The sequence below is a fragment of the Mustela erminea genome, chromosome 14 (assembly GCF_009829155.1).
Source record: "Mustela erminea isolate mMusErm1 chromosome 14, mMusErm1.Pri, whole genome shotgun sequence".
Lineage (NCBI taxonomy): Eukaryota > Metazoa > Chordata > Mammalia > Carnivora > Mustelidae > Mustela > Mustela erminea.
This window is the reverse complement of record NC_045627.1, coordinates 64415079-64423828: the sequence shown is the minus strand read 5'-3', so window position 1 is coordinate 64423828 and position 8750 is coordinate 64415079. Positions and strand designations below refer to the sequence as shown.

Here is an 8750-nt window from a genome sequence, read left to right as displayed (position 1 = left end):
AAACCAAGAGCCCAGGGGGCTCCCATCCGTGCGCACGGACAGAGACCTTACAGTACTCCCCACGTGTGAACCTTCCTCCTCGCAAGTCCCCAAGCGCTGGTGGTCTCCGGAGGAAGCAGTTGCGCCCCCCACCCCCGCTCCCAGAGTTTAGGGCAGGGACCCAGGGTTCCTCCCAGCGGGGCTGGAGGCTCTCACACAAGTTACTTCACTCCCCGGAGCTGCAGGGGCCTCTCCCTGGTGGGATCATAACAGCTCGTACTCCAAGGGCTGAGCGAGGAGTAAATCAATGAGTGCCGGTGAAGGATTGAGCACAGTGCCTGGTACACAGGAGATGCTCAGCGCGGGCTGACTCTGTGCCAATCTGCCCAGCACTTTGTTCACCCATGTGTTTCGTTAGTTGCTCATTTACTCGTTTATTTTGTCAACTATTCCCGGCATCCATCCACTCAACCATTCAGCAGCTTTAAGCTGTGTGGTTCTCAGCTCTGCAGTGAGGAATTCTGCAGAAGGCAACTGACCTCCCAGGGGAGCTCCAGTCTGGAGGGGGCGCTAAGATCTAAACCAAGAGGGTAAAAGAACCACTTCTGGATTAAGTGGCATTTCAGCTCAGCTTTGCAGGACAGGCCTTACCCCAGCCATCAGCATGACATCCCTGTCCACAGTCAGCAGTCCCCAGGGGAGCCCTTTGACTTCCTGTGGTCTGAGTTAAAGGAGTGAAGGAGCAACTAGGCTGTGACTCCCCAGAGGGCAGGCCTCATCCCCCACTCATCCCGGGCCCCCCAACCCCAGCGGAGCCTGGAGCCAGCTTTAAGGAGCGTTCTGTCAGTTAAGTGCCCTTTGATTGATGAGTTGGGGAGGCTGAACTCTGCCACACTCCCCTCTCGTTTTGGAGGGATGACACACCTGTCATGCAGCCTGCACACACATGTCCCAGCTCACCGGGACACATGTCAGGAGGGCCGGGAGTAATGGCAGGGAATTCTTAGGTGGTCACTGCCCAGAACTGGAGGCTCAGAGGAGCCAGATTTGTGTCACATAGCCATGCCCAAGCTGCTTCTTCCGTATTGGTTCATTCATTCACTTGTTCATTCATTTATTCAACAAGTGGTAAAGAGAGCGTCTCCTGGGCCATGGGTTGAGGACGACTCGAATGAACATGACTAAGTCCTGGCTCTCAAGAGGTTTGTAGGTCAGGACAGCTGTAGGGCAAACATACTAGAAATGACAGTATCAAGAAAATTATGCCAAGAGCCGGGAAAGCTGTAGACGGGACTGGAAGTTTCCCAGGGCAGAGAAATCACTGCTGCTGGTGGTGAATAACAATGATAATAATAAGAAGAAGAACAGAATCTAGCAGGCACCTTGCTAAGCATTTCACAGGAAGCAATCAGAAGAAGACTTTACTTGGATCGGGTCTTACAGAAGATTAAGGCATTGATGGGCAGAGATGAGCCGGGTGTTGGGCAGTGCTGCCATTTCAGAAGGACAGCATCGCAGACAGAAGAAGAGTATGAACCAGGGCACAGAAGTGGGGAGATGCTTGGTGGGGAGTGTGCAGGGCAAGCACCCAGAGGCCAATCTAGCTGGTAAGTATGGGCATGAAGGAGAGGACTGCAAAGTCTTGGCGAGAGGTGTAGGAAGGGGCCAGATCACAATGGGCCATGAATATCAGAGTCAGGAGTTGGTACTTTATTTAGTAGGCAGTAGGGGAGCCATTGAGGGTTTTTGAGCAGGGGGCGACATGATTAGAGCTGTGCATTAGGAAAATGAATCTGGCAGCGGAGTGTAGAACAACCAGAGACGTGGGACTTAAGAGAGCTGTGCAGGGAGGCAGATGCCGCACCTGGTGACTGGCATGGCGTGGGTCTTGTTGGGTGAACTGAAGAGGCCTGGGGGAGCTGTGATAAGGGCCTTCCCAGGGGACAGCGGTGATGGTGAGGCAAAGATGGGTGCCAAAGAAATCAGGAAACATCTGTGAACGGGTACACTAACTGAAGGTAAAGATGAGGACAGGGGAAGGGCTGGAGGCTCCAAGGTCTCTGCGAGGTTGAATGCGTGGGTGACATGGCAGTTATCGAAGCAGGGACTCACAGGTTGTTGCCGGCTTCAGGAGAGACACGAGAGTCTGCTTGTCCAAGTGTCAGGCTTGCGCTGCTGGGGTTGTGGGCTTGGATCTCAAGAGAAGCTTGGAATTAGAGATCAGTGCTTCCATTGCCTGCAGGGAGGTGACGGCTGAAAGTTCCGAGTGGTAGAGGACTCCCGAGAGACTGGAGAGAACAGGGGAGAGCTGGAGTTGGAGCTTTGTGCTGTGGCTACATTTAGGGGAGAGCGTAGGGGACAAAAGAGACAGAGAAGGAGCGTTAGAGACACTGTGGGTGGGGGGTAGGGGGGTGCAGTGGGCAAGGCAGCCAAGAGATGTGGGAGTTTCCCTCACCGGCCCACTGCTCAAACCAAGGCCCAGACTTGAGGTTTCCCCGGAGGCCCTCTTACCCCTCTTCCGGATGGAGCAAACAGAAGTGGGAATCAAAGCAGGGGAAAGCAGGAGCCGGTGAGAACAATTGCTCTCTGCCTTGGGATTCCTGAGACCCTCAGATCTCAGCACACTCAGGGGCTATTAGGTTCAGGCTGATGATTTGGCTACAAACCACCCAGCCAGGCTCCTCTTTCTGAGGTAGGTGGCACCCTTGTCTTGTCATCCCCTGGACAGGTTTGACCATCCTCTTCCTCGGCACTGGAGATCACCCTGGTCCGCAGCTGGCTCCCTCTGTCTTGGGCCCTGCTCCAGCCCCTGGGCTGGTGATGCCCAGGTCCCCCAGCATCCCCAGAACTGTGGGGTTTAAGAAGTAGGGGGGATAGGACCCAGAACCTTGTTTCCCATTGAGGAGGAGCAAGGCGTGGGAGGTGGTGCGGGCCCCCACCCTCCCGGAGGGGACCCGCAGTCCTAAATGCCCCCGCGCCTTCTCCATATTGTGGGAAAAGCTGCTGCATCCATCACTGTCAGGCGCCGAGTTTGAATAAATTTGAATGCACTGAGCCGTGGGCTGCAGTTTCTATAATATCACTTTCCAGTTTGAATATTTCACTTACTTTTTTTTTTTGAATTTCTTTTTATCCAACAGTTTCTCCTCCTTTTCATCTCCCCCCACTGCAGCCACTGGATGTAGAAAGGACAGTGTCTTGAGAGTGTCTGAGATGGGAAGAAACCAGGCCTTTGGCACCTTTGGCATCTCTGTCCTCCCTCCCGCCACCCCCACCCAGCACATGTGCTCCCTGGGCTGGGAGCTCCATCTCCCCACCGTCTGTGTAGATGGGGATTCAGCACTTGGAGAATAAGCCACCCTGAAACTCCAACCCTTGCATATGGGCAGACCACGTATGCCAGGGTCCTGCTTCTTTCCTACGGGGGACTGAGGCCCTCACCTACGGACACTCATCACACACACACACACACACACACACACACACACACACCCCTTCTGACATAGTAACTTGTACCTAAATGTTAATGGCAGATTGCAATTTCCCACTAGGAAGCTAGCTCCTAAGTCCGTCCAGCCACTGTCCTGCCCTCCCCCATAAATGCGGACTCCCAATTACAGATGCCCTCTCCATCTTCCTGTACCTCTTCACTCTCCATCCATCAGTATGGTATCAATACCGCCAGCCTTCTGGACACGGGTTGCTGGGAGGGAGCACTCCAGAGAACCACCCCTGGCTCCTGGCCAGAAGCCCCATGATTTTCTAGACTATGGTTAGTGCCATCCCCACTTCTCACCCAGAGCTCAGGGACCAGGAGGGATTGGGGTGCACAAAGGGAAAGCGAGCATCCTGGAACAAAATGACTCCGAACTGCATTGGAGAATGGATCCAAATAGGGATGGGGAGGTGAGCAGGTTGAGAAGGGTTCTGAGGACCCTCTGAGTCTGTATTTTCCTTTAGTGGCATCTGGTCACACTGCCCTTTGGACCATATATAAGGTACCCCTGCTACATAGATAATCTCGAGAGGGCAGTGACCATTCAGGAGGCTCGGTGATACTGATATCAATGAGGACATTCTGCTTTATGGGGCACACTAATTGGCTCGAGGGCCACTGAGTGCCCCAATCATCTAAAAAGGACCCACACTGACCATATGTGGATCCCTGCACCTCCAAGGAGTCATCCAGACCATCTCCCAAGGAGACATTATTCATAGAGCACATGCCACTCGTCCCTGCCAGAAAGGGTACACTTCCTTTGGCTCCTTCTCCTCCCCCAACAATGCCCACATCTGCCACACAGTAGGTATGTGTGGGGGTAGGGTGTGAGGGGAAGCAGGAAGCATAAAGTCTCAGTGAATCTGTGACTTTTAGAAGTGATGCCGCAGAACCCCACTCTGTGCCTGGTCCTATGTGCTCATAGTTAGTGAGACAAGGCAGGAGACAGGAAGAAATGGTTGGATTTGGGGGACTCAGTATGTGATTGGGGAGGTGAAATTGTCGTTAAGAGTAATATTTATTTCTACTTCACACCATGCAATGGTCAAAAGGGCTTTGAGCAGATTTAGGACACGCACATACACACACACGCGCAGGGATCAAAACAGTTTACAAAAAGAAAGGACAATCAGAAACCACTTAAAGGCAGGAGAAAGATAAACGGATGAAGACTCTGGCCAGGGGAGTGTCTGCAGTTAGCGTGGCCATCACAGGATGAGGGCCCAGGCTGTAATTGTCCACCTGTCAAGAGGCTCACCTGTATGGGTTCAGGTAGTCAGGGAAGGCTTTCTGGAGGAGGCGGAACCAGTCCGGGGACTTGACAGATGGCAGAACAAACCAGAGCGGTATTCCAGCGGTGGGACTGGAGTGAGGAAAGTCAAAGAAAAGGAGCTGAACGCGTAGCAAATGTTGGGTCAGGGAGGGGTTGGCAATGAAAGTGGTGAGTTTGAGGAACAGTGAGCAGGTGGCAGAGAGACAATATGTCCGGGGACAGTAAAGAGATGAGAGTCCCTTTGGGCCATTGATAGAGAGGAGATGGGGTGGTCACTGTGCTGGGAACACTTAGGAGGTACCCCAGACTAGCTTGGCCTCACCCCAATATCTCCTAATTCTAATACAAGCCCCTCAGCACCCTCTTCCTGCAGCCCCTCTTCCCCTTTTGCCCCCCATGAGCTCAAACTCAGCACCCAACAAAGACAGCCCTCACCAGGGGAGGGTTAGCCACACCAAACAGGCCTCCCCCTAAGAAGGAGGCACATACCCCTACAAGGGCAGAAGCCTCCCCCCTCCCCCAGTGTGCCCTGGCTGGCCCTGTGGCGGGAGGGGTGCGGTGTGAAGGGAGAGGCTCTCCTGCTGCACCATGACAGATGATTGACTCGAAACAATATCTAAGGCGATCAGGATAAAGTGCTGGCCATTTCAAGGCTCAGCAGAATTCAGATTCTAATTAGACTTCTCACCACATTCCAAATAAAAATGGTTCCCCTGGTATCCTCTTTGCCTATCAGGTGTCTCTCCCTGATCGCTGGAACAAAACGCATAAAGAAAGTGATTAAAGCCATAACAAAGGCATAAAATTGGAATTATCGCTGCCACCACATCTGGGAGCATGGAGTGTCACCACACCGCCCCCTCCTCCCCAAACCTGCACACACAGAGAAATGCTGTCCCACCCCAGCTCCTGGCTGGGCACCCTGCACTGACTGCCAGCAGATGGGTGAAGAGGTAGGGGGATGAGGGTTCAGGGGGAGGGATAGGACTGATGGGGGGGCGGGAGGTCCGAGGAACCAGGGATTGGAGATCAGGAGGCAAGTAAAGTGGGCAAATGAGGGGCTCCAGGCCTGGGGAGAAAGGGGTGTGTGGTCTAAGGAGTGAGGGATGGGCAGACAATGGCCACTGTCTCTAGTGTCTAAATACTTGTCAGTAGGGTAGGTCCTCTGGGCTCTTGCCTTGATGACCTCCCCACCTCCAGGACATACATGCTCGTTGGCACACACATGTAATCAGGGCTTACAAGCTGCTGTAAATTGTTTCATGCCCTCCATGTAGTGTCCATCTCTCTTGGGAGACACCGCAAGTCCCCCCACTGCCCCACTGCCCAGGCCACCAGACCCAGGGCCGGTTTTCAGTTCCCTTTCCCTGCCTGCTTCCAACAGGGGGCACTCGCCTAGAGAGACCAGTAGGTCCCCATCCATCCCTAACATGTGTGTGCATGGCCAGCACCCAATCCAGAGACCCCAGTCCCCTGGACTGCACATTTGCACACATGCACACACACGCGTGTGTCCCATGCCTATAACAATCCCCTCCCACAGTGCCCCCTATGCTGGGAATACAGCTGAGGCGCCCCATCTCGGCGGGGCCCTGGCCTCTCTGGCTCTTTTGCCTCCCCTGCTGCCGCCCCCATGTGCCCCTCACAGCTAGCCTGGTACCTGGTAGTACCGGGCAGCCTTGTTCCCTGCGTGGGGTGGGTAGGCAGGCGGGAGGTCCAGAGGAGGGTGAGGGAGTGGGAGCGGGGCTCTGAGCGGGGACGATATAAAATTAAAAGGTAAAAAGCAGGAACGCAAATGGAGGGTGCTTTCAGCTTTCACATTATTAATGACTCTTCAAAAAATCGGCGAGTTTTCCAATCTTCTCTGAGAAGCGCTTGAAGGAGCTCACAGATGAAACTGACCTTCAAAATGTTCTTTGGTCTTTAGTTAAGAAATTCGCTCGCCATTATGGCATCATTAGGGAAACAAGGATAAAATTACTCCATGGTTAATGACCTATAGTATCTCCCCACCAAAATTTGTTTCAGATCTAATAAAACTGTGCTTAACACACTCGGATGAGTTATGAGGACTGTTCTGCAGGGTATTAAAATGTGGAAAATAGATTTTCCGAAGCTGGGGGGACTGGACTTTTTGAATCAGATAGCAGAATGGAATTTTCTGGGCAATAAATTCTTCCATGTCTCAATTTCATCTCGCGCTCTCTCTCTCCTGCCTGCCTCTGCCCCTCTCTCTCCCTCACTCTCTCTCTCTCTCTCCCCCACTCTCTCTCTGTCTCCCTCTCTCTGTCTTTCATCTTTCCCTAAAATACTGAAGCAACACAGAAACGCTTCAAATTTGAAGCCTACGTAAACTTTGAAAAAAGCAGAGTGACAGAGGCCGTCTGTGTGGGGCAGGGGGAGCCCGCAAGTGTGTGTTTGTGGCTATGTTTGTGGCTCCTGCCTGCCCCACAAGAGTGGAAGCAACTCTCCATCACTGCACCCAGGGCCCCTGTACACACCCAAGGTGGGGGTGACACCCTCCGTTTCTCTCTCGCCAGCCAAGCTGCCAGATCTCACCCCCTGCACCAAAATCACAGGGCACACCCATGCTACTAACTCTTCCTAGCATCACCCCGACCTGGGGCCACCGTACACACCAATGCCAGGAGTCTGCCTATGAGAACACACCTGCCCTGTCCACTCCAGACCTCTTGGTGATGGGAAAGGGGTTGCACGGGCCTCATGAAGGGTCACAACTGCCCTTTTTTTGCACATGTGCGTGCACATCAGCACATGCTAGCCCTCTTCATGGGACACACCCAGATGCCCCAGCCAGGCAGGCTGGCGGCTGAGACCCGAACCCCGGCCCAAGCACTGGTCGAAGGTTTTCGGGGGCTGGATACTGCCGCGGAGAGAGGTGGCTGGCGAGGTAATGGCATTTTGCTCTCTTTAAACTTTAATCTTTCCTATTAATTCCCTGCAACTGGAGAATGTGTGAGAGTTAATGTTCCGTGAACGTGTTTCGCACTCGGCAGTCTCTTCGAGCTAATTACCTTCAGGTGCTAAATGGAGGGAAATTGCAATCCATTTGGATGTGAAAAAATTTCGCCTTCCCGTCCCCTGTGAGACATCCTTTTTCCTGAGTGCTGCAGAAAGAATGCTCTCTGGGTGGGAGTTTTTTTCCTAATGTTTTTTTTCTTCGGCCCTCTCCCCCGCCCCCTTTCTCCAAGAGTCTGGGTTGTGCGGGACGGAGGAGGTTGGAGCCTGGAGGAGGCCTGGGCCTGGGCACAAGGTCTAAGTCTGGGATGGAGGCCAGGCGGGGAGAGACTTACAAGCAGGGGAGATGCCCAGGTTGGGAAACCGTCCCCTGCACCTTGGAGGCCTTGGAGTGGAAGTGTATTTACACGCTTAATAACACGCTTATTACCAGTGTTTCTCAGCTGCTAGGTTTTGAATACAGATATAATAGAATTTTACAAGCCACATAAAAGCTGTCCTTCTCCTGGACCCTGAACTGGGGTGTCTGGTAGGGCGGAGGACAGGGAATGGCGAATGGAGACAAGAAGGGAGCTCGAGGAGGGAGAGAATGTAAATGGGTCAGAGAACGGGACAGAGAAAAAAGGGGAACGGAGTGGGAAGGAGATGGGCCTCCAGATGCGGCTGCGCAAGGGCCAGTGAGGAGAGATGGGCGGGACCTCCATCTGCGTCCCAGAGAACTGGCACCCACGATAAAGGCATGAAGGCCGGGCAGGTCGGGCCAGGAAAGCGAGCTCTTGAAGCGTCTTGTGTCTCCGCAGAGCCCGCCCATGTTAGTGACACACCCATCCCGCCAGCCCCATCCTGATCTCTGATCTCAGACCTCCAGTGCATCCAGGCCTCACAAAAAGGACACATCTAATTACACGTCCTCCCTCTACCCTGATTCCAACCCACCAGCCTTTGCAAACCCCATTCCTTAGCCCAGGTTGGACCAGGCAGCGGCCTAGATGTAATCTTTTGCTTCGACCCAACAGGAAA

The 8750-nt window shown here is 53.5% G+C and overlaps 1 long non-coding RNA gene across 1 annotated transcript; it reads right to left on the bottom strand.

Moving 5' to 3' along the window:
* Positions 1-1668: 1668 nt before the first annotated feature.
* Positions 1669-8504, bottom strand: LOC116573380. The gene is made up of 3 exons (XR_004278762.1): positions 4737-8504; positions 3084-3187; positions 1669-2267 (listed from the first exon to the last, which is right to left on the bottom strand). It is a non-coding gene; the product is annotated as an uncharacterized LOC116573380 (long non-coding RNA).
* Positions 8505-8750: the final 246 nt, after the last annotated feature.